Genomic DNA, 21,929 nt, shown 5'->3' on the forward strand with positions numbered 1-21,929 from the left:
TCCCCAATTGATAGGCATCCTCTCAATTCTTTGCCACCACAAAAGGAGCTGCTATAAATATTTTTGTATATGTGGGTCCTTTTCCCATTTGCATGATCTCTTTGGGATGTAGACCTAGAAGTCCTATTGCTGGGTCAAAAGAGTATGCATATTTTTATAGCCCTTTGTGCACAGTTCCAAATTGCTCTCCAAAATGGTTAAATCATTTCACAACTCCACTAACAATGCATTAGTGTTCAATTTTCCCACATCTTCTCCAACATTTATCATTTTCCTCTTTTGTCACGTTGGCCAATCTGATAAGTGTGATGTGGTACCTCAGAGTTGTTTTGATTTGCATTTCTCTAATCAAAAGTGATTTAAAGCATTTTTTCATATGACTACAGATGGCTTTAATTTCTTCATTTGAGAACTGCCTGTTCATATCATCTGACCATTTATCAATTGGGGAATGACTTGTATTCTTATAAATTTGACTTAATTTTCTATATATTTTAGAAATAAGTCCCTCATCAGAGACTGGTTGCAAAAATTCTTTTCCAATTTTCTATTTTCCTTCTAATCTTGGTTGCATTGGCTTTATTTGTGCTAAAACTTTTCAATTTAATGCAATCAAAGTTACCCATTTTGCATTTTATAATGTTTACTATCTCCTGTTTGGTCATGAATTCTTCCATTCTCCATAAATATAATAGGTAAACTATTATCTGCTCTCCTAGTTTGCTTACAGTATCAGCCTTTATATCTAAATCATGAACCTATTTTGACTTTATTTTGGTATATGGTGTGAGATTTTGGTCTATGCCTAGTTTCTGCCATACTCTTTTCCAGTTTTCCCAGCAGTCTTTGTCAAAGAGTGAGTTCTTACACCAGAAGCTGGGGTCTTTGGGTTTATCGAATAATAGATTACTATAGTCATTGACTGTGTCTTGCATACTTAACCTATTCCACTGATCCACCACTCTATTTCTTAGCCAGTACCAAGCAGTTTTGATGATTGCTGTTTTATAATACAATTTAAGATCTGGAATGGCTAGGCCACCTTCCCCTGCACTTCTTCTCATTAGCTCCCTTGATATTCGGGAACTTTGTTCTTCCAAATGAAATCTTGTTATTATTTTTTCTAACTCTATAAAATAATTTTTGGTAGTTTGATTGGTATGGCATTGAATAAGTAAATTAGTTTAGGCAGAACTGTCATTTTTATTATATTAGCTCAACCTATCCAGGAGCAACTGATGTTCTTCCAATTATTTAGATCTGACTGTATTTGTGCGGAAAGTGTTTTGTAACTGTGTTCATACAGTTCCTGGATTTGTTTCGGTAGGCAAACTCTTAAATATTTTATGTCTACAGTAACTTTAAATGGAATCTATTGTGGTTGGGATTTGTTGGTAATATATAGAAATATTTTTTACTTGATTTTCTAGGATTCTCTGAGTATATCATCATATCATCTGCAAAGAGTGATAGCTTTGTTTCTTCTTTGCCTATTCTAATACCTTCAATTTCTTTTTTTTCTCTTATTGTTAAAGCTAACATTTCCAGTATGATACTGAACAACAGTGGTGATAATGGACATCCTTGTTTCACCCCCAATCTTACTGGAAATGCTTCTAGCTTGTCCTCATTACATTATATAAAATCTTCTTGAGTCATCTATACATCAACTGAGCTCATCCTCAACAAGGGTATTAGCAGGGAATGAGCATGCTTTCACAAACCATATTCAACAATGGACTATATCTTTACCACTTGATAATCAACTGACAGATGTAGAGAATAAATGTAAGCTCCCATTTTATTTACTGTTTGCTAATATAAAAAATTGGACACGGCAGCACAAAATGCCACTTTACAGGCTCTTTTTAGAAGGTATCTCCCCATCTGTATGTTGAGATCATTTAGAATTCCTTAAAAAGAGGGATTCCCTGTGGACAGCAAGAGCCTACAGAAGCTGCTTTTTGCAGATGACACCGTACTGACTACATCAAGAACCAAGACATTGCACTGCATCCTGGAAGAGATCTAGAATTACTCAGAAGAGCTGGCCTGTCCATCCACACAAGCAAGCCTAAATAGATAAAGAATGTCCATGTTTACCATTTACCCAGATTTTGTCCACATTTGCCCATATTTCATCATGTACCTGAATGGACAGCTTATTGAGTCTGTCTGACGGTGCACGTGTCTAGGACAGGCACAACGACCTAAGCCCAGAGCTAGTAAGGGTAAGGAATGACAAGTGGATCAACAGGGTGCTCCACTGGGCCCACAAAATATCAGAGAAAGAGGAAGACTGCCAGCAGGTTGGGTGGACCCCATCAGGCAAACTTTTGGGAAGATGTGTCAAGAGTCAACAAGATGGGCAGGCATGGATGACTTGCATGAAAACTCCCCCGTTAATGAATAGTCTTAGAGAGTTAGAGCTGCCCAAGGCACTGACCATCTAAGTTAGGTGCCTGGGTGATATATGTTCATAATGTGCCAGAGGAGGGGCAGCTAGGTGGTGCAGTGGGTAGAACACCAGCCCTCGAGTCAGGAAGACCTGAGTTCAAATCCAGTCTCAGATCAGACACCTGACACTTACCAGCTGTGTGACCCTGGGCAAGTCACTTAACCACCAACTGCCTCATAAAACCAAAACCAAAAAGTACAACATAATGTCAGAGGCAGGAACTGAAGCCAGAATCTAACTCCACAGCTGGTCTTTTATCATGATCCACTGCCTTTGCCTCTCAATGCAAATAGTATTATCCCCAAATCACAGAAACAAAAGCTCCGAGAAGAGAACAGACTTTTCCAAAGTTTCCTAGGTCATAAATAATAGAAGAAATCTTATTTACAAGGGAAGAAATGACATTAAAAACACTTATAATTGGTTTCTTTATAAAACAAAGTTATATAAATGTAGATTATTTTATACTCTATAGGTAAAATTGTTTTTCAGAAAGTAAAAATGGAAAAAAGAACCCTTTGCTGTGAAAAATTAAAGAGAAAGATCTTAAAAATTGAAGATGTTCAATTAAAATTTCATTAGTCTTTCTTTAATCCATTAAACATTTTTCCAGACACCAATCTCCCTTAGTAACAGATTTATCCTAAGCCATCTTTTTGTTTCCTAAAAGAGAGTATCTTTAGCCTATCCAACAATGAAATTCCTCCATCCTATCTAAAATATGTATGTTCTGAAAAATGAGCTCAATATCAGTACGTTATAGAAGAAAGCTTTTAAACTAAACTGGACTTACTTTAGTTTCCTGTAAAATTGTATTTTAATGGAGTCTGAAAAAAACCAAGTCCTTTAAGGCCACTTTACTCCTTGCTCTCATGTTAAACTTGTATCAGGATCTAACCTTTTCAAATGTATCTTTTGAATACCTGGCATATCAATATTGTCTTTTCTACTGCATACATTTATCACCCAATTACTGAGATAAATCATAAAACCTGCCTGTAATTTTAATTTTGCTCCCGGGTCCAAAGTAATTTTTAAGAGACGGAAATCTCTCAAATGAAGCTGCTTCATTATTTTTAAACAAATGCTGATGAGAAGGCATCACAGACTTTATTCATTTTAGTAAGTTAAAGGCCTAACTTAGACGAAGAAAATCTATGCTTTATGACCATTAAACCCCAGAGATTTATGTAAATCTCATCACTGAAATGTAATAGTCAAAATGAACGGGGTATCTTTTCCCACAAAATAGATATCCTAGCAAAGATAGCTATAAATTAATCTTTGAGCAGTTTTTCCATTGATTACAATAGAAACAGAAGTTGTTCTCATGGGGTAGAAAAAATCCAATAGACTTAACTGGAGGTGGGGTGGGGTAAGGAGAGAGTTACACGTTACCTTTACCCATCTAGTCTGAATTTATGAAACACAGTGTCTTTGTGGCTGTATCCTTTGTCTACCACAACTGCTTTATCAATTTCTGAATGTCTTTCTCTGCCATCAACACTCCACACCACCACAATCGACACTCATACCCATCCTCTTTCCCACATCACAGCCAATTTCTCCTGTATCTAAGGAATGACCTTAAGACTTTACTTTTCTTCCTCTGAGAAAGCCACACAGAGTATGTGTAATGGCACCAGAAGGTGCCATTATTATGTAAGATAAAATGTTCTAATCACCACAAAAATATCAAGTTGAAGGCTTCAAGTTGTGTAAACTAAATGAATGCTCATTTTCAAATCTAACAGCCTAAAAAATTTTTTAAATGAGATTTTCCCTCGGAAGAATGGAAAAGTATTAGCAACTATATTAAAGAATGCTCCCCAGCACAAAGAGAAGAAATGCATAACAAAATACACCTGAGGTTTCACCTCAGACCTAGTGAACTGGCAAAGACAAAAAAATAGGATAAGCAATGCTGGAAGAGTTGTAGAAATGGCAGCATTTTCAAGTGGTACAACCACTATGGAAAGCAATCTGGAATCTACAAAGTGAATAAAATGTCCACACTCTCTGACCCAGTGATCCCATCATTAGGATTATACCCACAAGACAGGAAAAAATTTGGGGGGAAAAGCCCAATATACACCCAAATATTTTGGGTAGCAGTTTTGTGTAGTAGCAAAAAACTAGAAGCAAAAGTACATGTCCACTGATTTGGGGACAGGCTGAAAAAATGTACGTGATGTAATGGATGGTAATTGTAAGTTATTATAAGAAATTATAAATATGAAGAATTCAGAGAACAATAGGGAGACTTATACAAACTGATGAAAAATGAAGTAATCAGAAGCAGGAAAACAATGATACACAATGACTACAACAAAAATTGGCGGGGAACAAATCAAAACAAAACAAAACGAATACTATAATTATAATGACCAAGGGTGGTCCCAAAGAAAGGTGAGGGACTAAGAAGACCACAGAACACTGTTTGTCCTGTCAGATTCAGCTGATGTATTGACTAGTTTCCTCTAGTCTTTTTTTCTTTCTGTTTGTTCACTGGGCAGGAGAGGGAGAAAGAATATATTTGGAAATGATGGTGATATAACTATCAATATATAAATTAAATTTCAAACAGAAAAGAAAAGTAGTTCAGCCAAATCTCTTTACCATACTTCAATCTAGAATCTCAACCTGCTTGCTGGACTTGTACAACATTCTATTATCTGAAACTTAAATGTATCTAAAATTTTTTTTTTACTCCAACTAAGGTCCTCTTTGTTACATCTCTATTCCTTCTAATCGTTCCTGTACTCACCCAATCACTCAAGGTCACCACCTTGTAATCACTTTTGCCATTTTCTGACTCCCCTTGCCCTCCACCCAATGGAACCTTCCTTTCCATTCCTATTGCCACCAATCTAATTTAGGTGGCACTTCAAGTCTCTTCTCCTGGCTCCAAAAGAGTCTGTACCAGACTCTAAAGGCAACAAGGAATCAGTGGAGTTTGTTGAGCAGGGAAGTGACATAGTTAGTCTTACGCTTTAAGAATATCACATATATAAAATACTAGGTAACTGGAGAAGGAGTGTGGGAAGCACTAGCAGCTGGGGGGATTAGCAAAAGCTCACTACAGGGGGCAGCAGCACTTGAATTAAATTTTGAAGGCAAAAAGTGATTCTAAGAGGTGGAAATAGGGGAGTACATTCCAAGCATGGGAGACAGCCAGGTAAAAGGCATGGAGATGGAAGACAGTGTCAGGTATGAGGAATAGCAAGAAGGCTAGTTTGGCTGAACAGCAGACTTCAGGAAGGAACTCAAGGTGCGATAAGCCTGGAAAGGCAGGTTGGATCAGCTGTGAAGTGTTGTAAGTGTCCTAAAGGCCATAAATAAGGTCACTGGAGTATACTGAGTAGGGGAATGACATGGTCAGTTCTGTGTTTTTAGGAGTACCACTTTGGCAGTTGTCTGAAATGATAGACTGGAAAGACAAGGAGATCAATTAGGATGCTATGGCAGTAGTCCAGACTAGAGGTGCAGGGGGCATGCACTTGGGAGCAAGTGAAGGAAGGTGAATGCTGGGAGACCTACTGTGGAGGAAGAATGAGTGAGAGAACCAAGCATTTATTAAGGGCCTGCTATATGTAAAACACCTTGCTAAGCTCTGAGGATACAAATAAGGGAAGACAAGCTCTGCCCTCTAAGAGCTGTACACATCTTGGACAACACTTAGAGAAGTCTTCAGCTACAAGTCAGATGGAAATGCCTCTTCTTTAATGTCCTTTCCACTGATAAAATCCTATCACTTTCTGATGTTAAGCTCTCTGACAGAGCCAAGCACTCTGGCAGCAAGGACTTTCCTTTCCAGGACTCTAGCAGCTGTGGCTGCATGAGCAGTCACCAGGACACATCTCCACAGGGCCTGCTCCCCAGGATGATGGCCAAGGGCACTGGACTGGAAGCACTGCCATTCCCAAGGCTCTGGGACTGTCTCCATCAAGATCCAAGGTGGTAGTCTTAGTTGACTCGCTTGGCATTGGCACATGCTGCCTCCTGCGCCCCTTTCAGGGTGCTCTGTTATTTCAGCTGGATGGCTTGTCCGCCCCTGATGGAGAGAGTTGGCCCTTCTCCCAGTGATGGCCACAGGAGTTGGGCTAGAAGCAGGACTAGTGGTATATGTATGGGGGATGGAGAAAGGAGAGAGGATGCTAACACTCCCAGGGCTCCTGTGCCTACCCTACTGCTTTAATTCCTCAGCAAAGAGAGAGAAACTAGCACTGCCAGCTTCCTATCAGCCCCAGGCTTCCTTCTCTTGGTCGAGGAAGATGAGGGTAAAGATTGAGAAAAGGCCAACAAAACTGGCAATTAAAAGACAACTGGCAACTTGGATTTTCAGCTGAATGAAGAGGGTTAAGTAATGAAAGGATGCAGAGGTAGCAAATGTACACAGCTTTTCTAGGAGTTTGACAGTGAAAGGGAAGAGAGATACACTACAACAGCCTAATAGAATGGGGTGGTCAAAAGAGTATTTTTTTAAGTACAGGAGATCCGGGTGTGTTTGTAAACTGGGCGCCCTGTAGACAGAGTGACTGGGGTTGGAGGTTAGAGAGAGAGGGGATGGATGTGGGGATAGTCAACCAAGGGAAATGGGACCAAGGGTTGGCTGTGGTGGGGTCTCTATCAGAGATCAGCATAAAACAAGATCAGCATGATGTGCAGGGGTTTTGAGATGTAGAGGAGCAAGGGGTGGGGATTCATAGCAAATCATCTCTATTTACATGGTAAAGTACCAGATGAGATCCTCAGCAGAGGGAGTAGGAAGAAAGCTTGGTGTTGGAGACCTAAGAAAAAAAGGTTTTGGAGCAGCCACTCTGAGCCACTCCGGGAAGTTTTACTGAGAACCAATCAGGGAGGAGAGTAAAGGGATGGACTTGCCACAGTGAGGGCACAGTTCAGATTAGGTATAGATCTGTAGTGGACCCAATCAACACACTTTTGTGACTCTCTCCAGCTCGAGGTTTAAAAACCTTAATAACCTGGCTTCAAGCTACCTTTCCAAATATATCATACAGCACCCTCCTTTAAACACTCGTCGGTTCAGCCAAACCAGTCTTCTTGCTGTCCCTCACACAAAACGCTCCATTCCCCATCTTTGTGCCTTTGTACAAAATCATTCCTTTTCCTGGAATGCCTTCTCTCCCACATCTCTGCTCTTAGGAGCTCTAGTTTTCTTCAAAGTTCACCTCTGGTGTCTTCTGTAAGTTTTACTTCCTAATCCTCCCAGCTGCCAGGCCCTCTACCCTATCCAACCTTAATTCTGCATATACTTGTATGTGTAGACTACAATAGACTACAAGCTTCTTGAGAGCAGGGAATGTTTCATTTTTGTCTTTGTATACTAAGTAAATGCCTGGCCTACTATATATCCTTAATAAATGCTTGTGGATTGATTCCTTAAATACTATTTTGATTTTGTCACTCCAGTTCAAAAGCATTCAGTGACTATATAGCAACACATCAAAATACCTCAAATCGGCTTTCAAAGACCTTCACTATCTTACCTTTTCAGCCATATTTTCCACCATTCTTCCATATTTTCTACTCCTGTCAAACTAGCTACTCATTGTTCTCTAGTTGTACTTCACTTTCCTGCTTCCGTGTTTTAATTCACAGCTGTTTATTTGGGTTTTTGGGGTTTTTTTTTTTAGGTGAAGAAGGGTTAAGAATCATAAGCCAATAACAACAGAATCCAATATCAATATAGTCAGATAATCAGAAACTGTTCTCTATTTCCATGAACAAAGAATATGAATAGAGACTTGAATTACAGCTGGAGAATTTTAGACTAGACATTTGAAAGAACTTCCTGACTCAAAGTAAGAGTTATGAGTTGCATTACCAAGAGAGGTTACAGAACCTTTTCCTCTAGGGATACTTAAGAACAGAAAACCATTTGCCTGAAATGACTTACAGGATTGGTTCAAGTCCTGCCTGGAAGCACAGGAATTTAATTAAATGTCTTCCCAAGGTCAAAGTCAACTTCATGGCTGGTTTTTTTTTCTTTTTAAAAGAACTTTAGGAAAATTGCTTCCAGAACTCTCCACAGAAGTTTTTATATATTGTACAAAGAGGATCATTCTCCAGTTTCAGGTATACAGTTTGAGTGAATACTATTCTAAGATGACTTTGGAAAGCGCCATAAAGTTTTTGTTGCTGTTCAGTCATTTCAGTCGTGTCCAACTCTCCATGACCCCATTTTGGGGTTTTCTTGGCCAAGATAATGGAGTGGTTTGCCATTTCCTTCTCCAGCTCATTTGACAGATGAGCAATGGAGGCAAACAGTGACTTGCCCAGGACCACACAGCCAGATGTGAACTCAGGGAGATGAGTCTTCCTGACTCCAAGCCCAGTGATCTATCCACTGTGCCACCTAGCTGCCCATCAAGTTAGCTTAACAAAATGGTGCCAGAGTATTCTAAGCATAATTAACAGAACCTTCAACAACATCTTACATTGAGTAAGTAAATAACAATTTAATATGGGGTAATTTTAAGGTAAAAGACAAACTGACGTCTTAAGTGATAAACTGATTTAATATTTAAGTCCTTTATCTGTCCTTCAAGACCTGCTATACTCTCCCTGCTGTGGCTTTTTTGTCCAATCCCCTTATAGTACTGTATTTGCTTTTTGCCCAAAATCTGTGCAAAATCACTGCCTATAGCATGTCCTGTTATCTCCAGGTCCACCATTTCAATACTTCCCCCACCCAGCTCTTGAGGTCTTAATTCTTTTAATACCATTCTCTTTAACCACTCCATCTTAGATAACCAGAAGCCTTAGATTTCCTTTCTTTTCACCCCTTAGACTTTCTCTACAACCTCTTTACAATGATCTGCCCAGGGTAACACACATAATGTCTGAGGCTGGATTTAGACTCTGGTCTTCCTGATTCCAGGGCCAATACAGCCACAGTGCTGCCTAGCTACCTTTAGGGATATCTCTAGCAAAGAAAAGCTATGCAGCTTTCAACTTAACTGACCGAGACACTGCTGTGACTCCTCTTTCCCTTCCCACCCATCCCCATTTCCCTGCTCCACAACACAGTTTGGCCAGAGAATGGAGAAATAAAGGGCATGACTTGTGTGGCTTTTCACTAAGCCTGAGGGGAAAATCCTAGTATCTAGCTGTGGCCAGTTCTTTTCCCCTTCAGAGGAGCCTAAGGCTAGTGAATTGTAAACTGCCCAACATGGAAGGAGGCTAAGATGCTTTTTTTTTAAGTTTTTTAAAAAATTTTTTCCCAAGTTATATGTTAAAACAATTTTCAAACTTTTTTTTTAAAGTTTTGAGTTCCAAATTCTATCCCTCCCTGAGAAGATAAGCAATCCAATACAGGTTACACATGTGTATCACATAAAACATTTCAATATTAGTCATTTTGTAAAAGAAAGAAAAAGAGAGGAAGAGAAAGGAAGAGAGGAAAGGAGGAAGGGAGGGAGAGGGACGGAGGAAGGGAGGAAGAGAGGAAGGGAGGAAGAGAGGAAGGAAGGAAGGAAGGAAGGAAGGAAGGAAGGAAGGAAGGAAGGAAGGAAGGAAGGAAGGAAGGAAGGAAGGAAGGAAGGAAGGAAGGGAAAAAAAGCATGCTTCAGTCTGTATTCAATCAATATCAGTTCTTTCTCTGGAGGTGGAGAGTATGCTTCATCATGAGTCCTTTGGGATTGTCCTAGATCATTGCATTGCTGAAAATAGCTAAGCCATTCACAATTCTTCATTGTACAATACTGCTGTTACTATGTACAATATTCTCCTGGTTCTGTTCACCTCACTTTGTATCAGTTCATGTAAGTCTTTCCATGTTTTTTCTGAAATCATCCTGCTTGTCATTTCTTATATCATAATATTCCATCACAATCATATAATATAGCTTGCTTACCATTCCCCAATTAATGGACATCCTCTCAATTTCCAATTCTTAGCCACTACACAAAGATCTGCCATAAATATTTTTACAAATAGGTCCTTTTCCTTTTTTTTTTTTTTAATCTCTCTGGGATACACACCTAGCAATGGCATTGCTGGATCAAAAGGTATGCAGTTTTACAGCCCTTTGGGGCATAGTTCCAAACTGCTCTCCAGAATGGTTGAATCCAACAGTGCATTAGTGTGTCAGTTTTCCCACATCTTCTATAACATTTATAATTTTGCTTTTTTTGTCATATTAACCAATTTGATAGGTGAGAGGTGGTACCTCAGAGCTGTTTTAATTTGCACTTCTCTAACCAATAATCTAGGGCATTTTTTGATATGACTATAGATAGCTTTAATTTTTTTGTATGAAACTGCCTATTCATATCCTTTGACCATTTATCAATTGGGGAATGATTTGTAGTCTTATAAATCTGACTCAGTTCTCTACAAGGGGGAGGCTGAGACACTCTGAGATCGAGAAAGCGAGCAATAGGGGAAAATAAAGAAAAAATACTGAAATTACCAGAGATCTTAGAGATCTTAGGAGGAAGAAAACTCAACTAAAGACCATGAGTACAAGTAGATAAATCAAGGGGAAAGATAACTAAGAGTTTTTAAAAGGAATATGGTCTCCAGATCAGGTAAGAGAATTCAGGTATATATGAACAAGGATTGCAAGACAAAGGAAGAGGAATTAATACCTGATGAGACAGAGGACTCTGTGGATTCCCAAGAGACGATGGAACCATAGCCGGATGTTTAAAAGAGAAATGAGAATTTTAAAAAACAGAATTTATGACCTGAACAACAGAAACAACTGGTAGAACAGAAAAACTTCAATCTATGATGGCAAGTCTTACCAAAGAAACAAAAGAGAATATAACTAATCGGGAATGTAAATACATGGAAATGAACGATAATCTGGAAGAAGAGAAGCAAAAAGCTGTAACATTAAAAGCATGATCTCATAGAAGGAAAACATTAATTTCAAAGACATGAACACAGAGCATCCCCAAGTCTTAGCACAACTAAAAGCTACTACAACTTTAATAGATACATAGCTTCACAGTGGAAAGAACCTTACAAATCATCTAATCCAATCTTGTCCTTTTATAGAAGAAGAAACTGAAGACCAAAAAAGTTAAGAGGTAAGGTCCTCTGACTCCAAATATAACACAGATACCAAGTACTTTTATAATATTATAATAGCTAGAATTTATATAGCGCTTTAAGGTTTACAAAACCCTTTCTCTCATTTTATCCCCACAACAACTGTGGGAGGTAGACACTATCATTATTCCCATTTTATAGACAAAGGGAACTGAGGCAGGCAGAGGTCAAGTGTCACATAGCTAGTAAGTGTCTGAGGTTGGATTTGAACTCAACGACAAGAAATTCTTAATACTCAAATCTCAGGCCCTTTGATCAATCCAGCACAGTATTCAGATTAACATTCCTAAAACATAGCTCTAATCATATCATTCCCTCTACCCCCAAACTTGAATTTAATGGTCTTCCACTATCTACAGAATTAAAACACAAACTCCTAAGGCTCGCATTCACAACGCTGCATAATACATTCTGGTCTTCTTCCTCCAGCTAGTTCTCTACACATACTATCAATCACCAAGTATTCAAATGTCCATTCTGTGCCAGGAACTGTGATAGACACTGGGGATCCAAGAATAAAGAATAAAATAATTCTTATATTCTAAAGAGGGAAACAAGTACATACAAAAAATATGTACAGCATAAATATGAAATTAATAAACACAAATCTATTTCAAGTAGATAAATACAAGAAAGTTTCAGAGAGAGGTTATTAGCAGTTGGAGGGATGATACATAAAAACATGTACTATATACTGTAGCCAAACTGGGCCATCCAGTTCCTTGTACGTGCCTTGTTTTCCCTCCTCCACATGTCTGTTAATGCTATTCCTTCTACTTTCCTTTACTTCATTACTCGTCTATCCTTCAAAGTCCAACATAAATGCCATGTCTTTCGTGAAAGCCTTCTCGATCTTCCAAACTCCACAGGACCTCTCTTCTGAGCTCCCAGAGTACTCTCATCTCACATCCTACTTTACACTACAGTTATTTGTGTACTTATCTGATCTTCCAGGAATGGAATGTAAGATCCTTTAAGGCAGGATCTGTATTTTTCTACTCTGTGTTTCCCCCATTATAGCTAGTATAATGCCGTGCACAATGCAAACACTCAATAAATATTTCTTCAATTTAACAGCATTGCGACTGATACTTGACTTTAGAATAAAGCAAGGGTAAGGCTCTCTGAAATTAACCATTCAGTAAGCATGTATCAATCACTTCTGGAAAATATATCATCATCCTAGGTACTTGAAATCCTTAAAGAAGGTTACAACTTCACAGAGGATTAAGAACAGAATAATAATAAAATGCACATAATTTAAAGTACAACAACATAATTGAAAAGGAAGGGCTGGTTCCTTCTAGCTCTGTATCTAATATGCTATGATTGTGCTAATGTTTCAGCGAATCAATGCTGTCAATCATAATGAACTTAATGGAGGCTGGAGGTCCTTGAGACACAGCTTAAAGAAAGCCTTAGCACACTGGTGTCCTCTCAATCCTTCTCTACTTCTCTTCCCAACCAGTGTCTTCTCAGAAAAGATGCACACAGGAAGAGATGTGGCTTCTTCCCTGGTCCCAGTACTTTTCTTTACCAGTTCTGTCTCTACAGGGACCCACACATGGCATTTTCTTTTTCACTGGAGCCTGTATCTCTGAAGCAATGATACAATGTCTGCCCAAAAGTATGGTAATTCAAAATATTCTGAGAGCACAGCTGCTGATGCTCATGGAAAGCATCCAAAACACATTCCATTAAAAAACACATGCTATGCCTTTGCACATTTCAAAACACTGCTTTAAATACTACGTGACAGAAAAGTGAGTGCTTCTTATCTAAAGACATATTAATACCCCAGTTACAGTCTGCACTGGGCATGACTTTGTTAATAGAAAGCCAGAAGAAGAAAAAAAATGACTTTTTTTTTGAGGCGGAACAGAGATCATCCTAGACTAGTCCTCAGCTAATGACCTTGGCATCCCATCAAACAGTGTACAGAAAAATGACAAAACTTGACATCCTGCCACAACCCTTGAAACACCCTGGAAGCGTATACTTCCATGACCCGGTAAAATGCCAGGTACCCACAACTGTGACACTTGTGATTCTGGAGAAGAATGGAAGACAAGGGGAAAAAAAGGATAAAATAATCCACTTTAAAATGGTTAGCTATCAAACAATTGATGATCATTCATTAAAATGTTACTCTATTCCTATAACTGAACTGACTTGTTTCAGTACATTTTTACTTTTATGAAAGAATTCTGGAAGTAAAGATTTAGCTACAATTCATCCTAAAGTATGTGAAATAAACTATGAAAGTCTGAGAACAGTTGTCATCCGACAGCCCAAGCTGGCCTACACACAATTCTAATGTGTCTTAGTAAGGCCTGTACCAGCATGAGGAATTTTCCCCAAAGTTCATGAAAACTGAGGGTGTGCAGAAGACTTCTCTGACTGCAATGTTCTCCCTCCTGTGGTGGAAATGGCTCCAAAGCTGTTTCTTAGCAGGCAAGAACAGTAAAACCTTGATTACCAAGAATTCTTGAAAAATCAGCTGTTCTATTTAATTAAATTTTATGGTAAATTCACAGTTAGTCAGAAAGCCCTTTCTGTCTTAACTCTTATGGCTAAAAACCTAAAATGTTCACTTCTTTGCCTTATTAAGTAACAGATAATAAACAGCACAGAATCTTTCCTTCTAATTCAAGATTCTGGGATGCTGCCACATGACTGACCACTCCCAATACCAGTTCTCCGGGGCAGTACCAAGACACAGAAAGTACAGGTGTTTGGGCTGAATTCATTAATTCAACAAATACTGAACACTGAAAAATCAATCTCTGCAGCACACTATACGAGGAACTATGAAGGAAACAACGAATAAAAACAGAAATAGTCCTTGCCTTTGGGGAACTTACAGTCCAATAGATGTATGAATGCAGTCAAGGGTTCTTAACCATTTTGTGTCATAGACCCGACCCCTTCAAAGGGAGAGTGATAAAGTTGGTGCATGACACTAGCTGCCAACAACTCATGAAAGCATTTTTTGTACTAATAAAGAACTGAAACAAGACAGATGCCCATCAAATGGGAAATGGCTAAATAAATCGTGGTTTATGGATGAAATGGAATATTATTACGCCATAAAAAACCAAGAGATATAATGAATAGAGAAACATGGATTTACATTAACTGATGCAGAATTACGTAAACAGAGCCAAGAAAACAATATATACGACTATGATAATGTAAATCCAGAAACCACCACAAAATAAGCAAAAGTGAATTTGCAAAACCTACAAAGAACAAGCACGGGAGACATATTGAGATGATTCCACTCTTCCGAAGTGGCAGGACATCCAAGGGAGTGATACATTGCACATATTCAGATTTTTCAAATGTACTGATGACTTTGATGACTTTTTCCCTCTTCTTTTTCGTTTAAAAAATTCATTGTTATATGGGATGGCTCTCTGAGAAGTGGAAGGGATACCAATGTTGGAAAAAAAAAAAAGAACAATAAAAATGTTTTTTTAAAAGAAGAAACTAAAGAGTGATTTCAATGTATGCAGCGGGATAATTCAGAGAAACATGAGAACACGTGAAGTAATGCAAAATGAAGAAAAAGAACCAGAACCACAATATACATAATAATAACAGCAATGTCAATAATGTCAACTTTGAGAAGCAACAAAACTTTGGTCAAACACAACAGTCAATGTTAAGATCATGCAATCAAAGCTAAATTATATATCTGGTCTTTTATTTAACTACCAATCCACTGTTTCAAGGGAATGCATTTAATGGGAATGGGATGAGGAGCTGTTTGTTTAAAAATGAAGATTTGGGGTCCAAATAAAATGTATTAACAAATTTTTTAAAGGCATCGGGCAAAAGTTTTCAGAATCATAGGTGGGTCAGTAGCAAATAATTATGAACTCCAACATGGATCTATGCTTGTACATGGCCGACATGGATTTGTAAAAACAGGCTAACACCTGCACTGCCTACTTTGCAGGGTCACAGTAAGGAAAGCGCTAAGTACTACAAAAATGTCAGCTGTTATTGTTATCATTATCATTGAGAACTTACGGAACTGTAAAACCAAGGTGTCAGAAGACATGAATGCTAAAGTCAAGAAAGATGACAGGAAAGAAAAGAAACAGAAGAACTGTGAGCCAGGTATTGCTGAATGTGCACTGTCACCAGGTTGCAATTTGGAGGTTTTTTAACAGAAAGAAATTATTTTGTTGTGATTTGCTTCTTCCCCCACTAAAAGTGGAATACAAAGGGAAAAATCCAGTTAATCAAGGGTTCAATTGAAGTCTTACTATACTGCCACAAAAATGTTCTTCCTCTCTTCCTTAAAATTTGCCAGGGGGAAAAAAACTACACAAGTTTCACGATCTAGACAAAGGGAATATAAATAAAAGCCTACTTCAAGTAATAAGCTTAAAAGTCTGTGTGATCAATCAAGTAGTCACCAAGCACCTGTTATGTGTAAGGCACGTGAAAAATACGAAACATCTACTAGTCATCAAAGCCTTTCCCCCACAGCAACGAAGAGTCTCCATTGTAGCAGGGCACACTGCTGTAGGAAGAGAACTCCTCATCATCTTCCTAATGCGCCGCCAAGATCTTACGAGACACACTGAAGTGAAATAACCCTGCCAAAATGCAACAACTGGACTTTGTCATCTTCAAGACTTCACAGCCATGCCCATCAAATGGGGAACAGCTAAACAAATTGGGCTACATGAATATAACGGAATGTTACAGTGCTATCAGAAATAAAGTCAGCAGTGAGTACAGAGCAGTCTGGGAAGATCTACAGACCCTGATGCAGTGAAGTCAGCAGAACAAAAAAACCCAACATCCACAATGTCCACAGCAACGTAAAAAGAAAGAACCGCATACACGCACTATCAAAAGCAAATGCAAGGGGACAGAGCCAAGAGGGCAGAATAAAGGCAGGGCCTCACCCGAGCTCTCCCAAATTGCAGCTAAAAACCTTTAAAATAATGCCTCAAAACAAACGCTGGAACAGCAGAACCAACAACAGGACGGGGTGAAACAATCTTCCATCCCAAGACAACTTGGAAGATCAGCAGGAAAAGTCTGTCTCACCAGAGTGAGAGGGGAGCACAGTCCAGCACAGGCCCCAGCCTGGCAAGCCAGGCTTTTGAGGGGAGGCAACTGAATCCACAGCATTAACTTAGGCTTCTGTAGCTCTCAGTCCACAGACAGTAAAAGGTTTGGGCAAACAGACCTTTTGCTGGCACTGGAAGCAGGGGGACTGTTGTATTGCCCATCCGTGGAATCACGCTGCAGTCCTGGATCAAAGTCCCAGGCCAAGGAGGAGCACTAGAACATGCGGTCACAGGGGAGAAGACACCCTGGTCACAGTTCCAGGGTGGAAAAGAGTGCTTGTGGTCACTCACAGACCAGAGCACAGGCCCAAAGAGAAGTGACCACACCTCTTCTTAGATCACACTATCCTGGAACAACTGAAAACTTACAGACCCCTCTCCCCAAACTAGCAATCTGAAGCTTGGGACAGTATTCCCTCCACCATGGAATAGAGCCGAACTTTAAGATAAAGTTAAAAGTCAAGAAACAGGCAGGAAAAATGGACAAACAACAACAAAAAGAACCTGAGCGTAGAAAGCTGCTAAGGTGAAAGGGAAGATCAAAACACAAACTCAGAAGAAGACAATGAAGTCAAAATTGCTACATCCAAAGCCTCAAAGCAAAAGGTGAATTGGTCTCAGGCACACAAAGAATTCCTAGAAGGGCTCAAAAAAGATTTTAAAATTCAAATAAGACAGAAGAAAAACTGGGAAAAGAAATGAGAGTGATGCAAGAAAATTGTGAAAAAAAGAGTCAACACCTCAGTAAAGGAGGCACCAAAAAATACTAAAGAAAATACCACCTTAAAAAGAGAATAAGCCAAATGGTAAAAAAGGCACAAAAATTCACTGACGAAAAGAACTTAAAAAGTAGAATTCGTCAAATGGAAAAGGAAGTACAAAAGCTAACTGAAGAAAATAGTTCCTTAAAAATCAGATTTGGGCAAATGAAAGCTAGTGACTCCATGAAACATCAAGAAAAAACAAAATGAAAAAAAATAGAAGCAAATGTGAAATACCTCATTGGAAATGAGATATAATAGATATAATATTATAGATAAATTAATTAAATTAACAGATAAAGATATAAATCTTTCCAGGTTTTTCTGAAGTCAGCCTGCTCATCATTTCTTATAGCACAATAATATTTCCATTACATTCATATATCACCACTTGTTCAGCCATTCCCCAACTGATGGGCATCCCCTCAATTTACAATTCTTGGCCACCACAAAAAAGAGCTGCTATAAATATTTTTTGTACATGTGGGTCTTTTTCCCATTTGTACGATCTCTTTGGAATACAGCCCTACACGTGCTATTGCTGGGTCAAAAGGTATGCACATTTTTATAGCCCTTTGGGCATTGTTCCAAATTGTTCTCCAAAATGGTTGGATCATTTCACAACTCCACTAACAATGCATTAGTGTTCCAATTTTCTGCATCTTCTCCAACATTTATCATTTTCCTGTTTTGTCACATTGGCCAATCCAATAGGTATGATATGGTACCTCAGAGTTGTTTTGATTTGCATTTCTCTAATCAATAGGGATTTAGAGCATTTTTTCATATGACTATAAATGGCTTTAATTTCTTCATCTGAGAACTGCCTGTTCATATCATTTGACCATTTATCAGTTGGGGAATGACTTGTATTCTTACAAATTTGACTTAATTCTCTATATATTTTAGAAATAAGGCCCTTATCAGAGACACTGGTTGTAAAAATTCTTTCTCAGTGTTCTGTTTCCCTCCTAATCCTGGTTGCACTGGTTTTGTTTGTGCAAAAACTTTTCAATTTAATATAATCAAAATTATCTATTCTGCATTTCATAAAGTTCTCTATCTCCTGTTTGGTCATAAATTCTTCTGTTCTCCATAAATCTGACAGGTAAACTATTTCTTGCTCTCCCAGTTTGCTTATACATAACTTGTAACTCTTAAGAACTTTCTCATTATTAGGGCAGTTAGGAATATACATGGTCAGAAGGCACAGGTGTGAGGTGACTATAATGGGATGATATAAAAAAAAACTGAAATAAAATAAAGGGTGAGAAAGAAGAAGGGAAAGGGAGAGGCAGAATGGTAAATTATCTGACATAAAAGAGGCACAAGAGCTTTTACAATGGAAGGAAAGATTGGGGGAGAATTGGCTGAAAGAGAGAACAGCATGCACACTCAGTTGAGTATAGAAATCTATCTCACCCTACAGGGAAGTAGGAAGGAAGGGAATAAGAGAAGGGGGTAGAGGATAACAGAAAGGGTGAACTGCAGGACGCAGTGGTCAGAAGCAAAACACTTCTGAGGAGGGAAGATGAAAGAATAGAGAGAACAGGATAAACAAGGGGAAAAAATAGGATGGAGGGAAATACACAATAATCATAAATGTGAATATAAATGGGATGAATTCACCCACAAAATGGAAGAAGACAGCAGAATGGATTATATGATTCAGACATAAAGTGTGATACAATGAACATAACTGAGGGAACATGGAACAGTTTACCTAGTTGAACAGTTTACCTGTTTGATCTACTGATAAAGGAATAATTTGTGACTAAACAAGAGATAGAGAACATTATAGGATGCAAAACAGATTAATTCTGATTACATTAAATAAGGGTTTGCACAAATAAAACAAAAGAAGCCAAGATTAGAAGGAAAGCAGAAAACTGGGGGGGGGGGGATTTTATAGCCAAGTTTCTCTGATAAAGGCCTCATTTCTCAAATATATAGAGAACTGAGTCAAACTTATATGTATACAATTCCCCAACTGATATTTATCAAATATCAATTTATCAAATGGTCAAAGGATATGAACAGGCAGTTACTAACTGAAGAAATCAAAGCTATCTCTAATTATATGACAAAATGCTCTAAATCACTACTGATTAGAGAAATGAAAATTAAAACAACTCTAAGATCACCTCACACCTGAGTGGCTAATATGACAGAGAAGGAAAATGAGAAATGTTGAAGGTGATGTGGGAACATTGGGACACTAATGTACTCTGGATGGACTTGTAAAGTGATCCAACCATTGTGAAGGGCAATTTGGAAGTATGCCCAAAGGGTTACAAAATTTTGCATAGCCTTTGACCCAACAACAACACTACTAGGTTTGTAACCCAAAGAGATAACAAAAAGGAAAAGGAAAAGAACATAAATATACAAAAATATTTATAACAAGCCTTTTTATGGTGACAAAGAATTGGAAATCAAGGCAAAGATCACCAACTGAAGAATGGCTGAACAAGTTGTGGCATATGATTGTGATGGAATACTACCATACCATAAGAAATCAATGAGAAAGAGAGTTTCAGAAAAACGTGAAAAGACTTACATGAACTAATGCAAAGTGAATAGAACCAGGAGAACACTACACATAGTAACAGCAATACTGTACAATGATGAACTGAATGACTTAGCTATTCTCAGCAATACAATGATCTAAGAAAATTCCAAAGGACTTCAAGATGAAAAAATGCTATCCACCTCCAGAGAAAGAACTGATGGAATGTGAATGCAGATTAGAGCATCCTTTTTTTAATTTTATTTTTCTTAGGGGTTTTTTTTGCCTTGTATTTTTTTCCACAACATGACTAATATAGAAATATGTTTTGTGTGACTGTACATATATAACCTATATCAAATAGTTCATCTTCTCAATGAGGAGGAAAGCGAGGGAGGGAGAGAGAATTAAGAACTAAAAAATTTTTTAAAGTATATAAAGAATTGTTTTTATGCATAATTGGAAAAAAATGTTTTAAAATGTCTGCTCAAAATAAGTGAATGCAGTAAAATTAAAATCTAGCACGGTTCAAAAAAAAAAAGGTATGAGAAGATACTCCCAATTCAAGTGTTACAAATTGCACACATTTTCAGACTTTTCTGATGCATTAATTAATTATGCTGATTTTTCCTTCTTTTTCTTTAAAAATAAAAAGCTATTTGTTATATGAGATGGCTCTCTGGAACAGGGAGGGATACTGAAAGAAACTATGGTGATGTAAAAACAACAAAATACATCAATAAAAACTTTTATGAAAGATTCCATGGCCAAAACTGTAAAACCAAGTAAATTCCTTAACCCTGACATTTGCTCTGCTATTCTTTCCACATAGCTTGTTCATTTCTTCAATCTATGCATCAGTATTTGCTATTTCGGCTAAAAAGATTCTCCTTCCTCTTGCTAATAAACCTGCCCTTCAAAAGCCTCTTACAAATAGCTTCAAATAATTCTGTTCACTCCTGCAAGTTGCACCCCATCTGTTTTTTTTTCATTCCTCTACTCTGTACCTCATTAGCATGATACTGATTTTGTGGCATGCCGAAGAAATGTCCCAATTTCTAAAAGCCATAGCTTTTACTAAGTCTTAACTTGTTTTACTTTTTACATTTTCAGTCAATTCTCTATAACCTCCATTCACAGAAAATAACAATAGTAAAGATATTCCAAGGGTGAAAGGTGCTTTTAAAAAATTCTATTTGGCTTTGGAAACCATGACATGAATTTTCATCTCTGAGAACATACAGAGTATTGTATATCTTGAAACCTTGCTAAAAGCCAAAATAGAATTCAAAAAAAGTTAATAATCCATGAATGTATAACTAAGTTAATAGTACATGATATACAACAGGTAACTAACAAATATTCAGGACCAAGAGTCATTCCCAAATGAATGGGGTCAAAGAACATAAACAAACACCCAAAAAGAAATATTACACCAAATCACGAATAATAAAAGAAATGCAAATCAAAATAACATAAAGTGTCACTTTACACCCAGCTAATTGGCCAAGACAGTCAACATTGGAGAGGTCTGGTAAAAACAGGTACCTAATACACTGTTGGTGGAACCTGGGAATTGGTCCAATCATTGCTAAAAGCAATCTGGAATTATGCTAAAAAAAAAAGTGGCTAAAAAGTTAAACAACTCTGACATACCACTCCACACCTATCAGACTGGCTAATATGACAGAAAAGGAAAATAAGAAATGTTGGAGATGTGGAAAAATTGGGACACTAATGAACTGTTGGTGCATTCTGTTGTGAACTGATTCAACTATTATGGAGAGCAATTTGTCCAAGGGCTATTAAAACTGTACAGACCCTTAGACCCAGCAGTATCACCACTAAGTCTGAATTTCAAAGAGATTTTTTTTAAAGGGAAAAGGACCAATATATACAAAAATATTTATAGCAGGTCTTTTCGTGGTGGCAAAAAATTGGAAATTGAGGAAAAGCTCATCAACTGAGGAATGGCTGAACAAATTGTAGTACGTGATTGTGATGAAATACCATTGTGCTAT

The 21,929-nt window shown here is 37.9% G+C and overlaps 1 protein-coding gene across 1 annotated transcript in view; it reads right to left on the reverse strand.

Moving 5' to 3' along the window:
• Positions 1 to 21,929, reverse strand: part of CEP83 (centrosomal protein 83) — a 113,391-nt gene that overhangs the window by 69,516 nt on the left and 21,946 nt on the right.

This window comes from Phascolarctos cinereus, unplaced genomic scaffold, assembly GCF_003287225.1.
Source record: "Phascolarctos cinereus isolate Bilbo 61053 unplaced genomic scaffold, phaCin_HiC Scaffold_1;HRSCAF=81, whole genome shotgun sequence".
In the NCBI taxonomy this organism is placed as follows: domain Eukaryota; kingdom Metazoa; phylum Chordata; class Mammalia; order Diprotodontia; family Phascolarctidae; genus Phascolarctos; species Phascolarctos cinereus.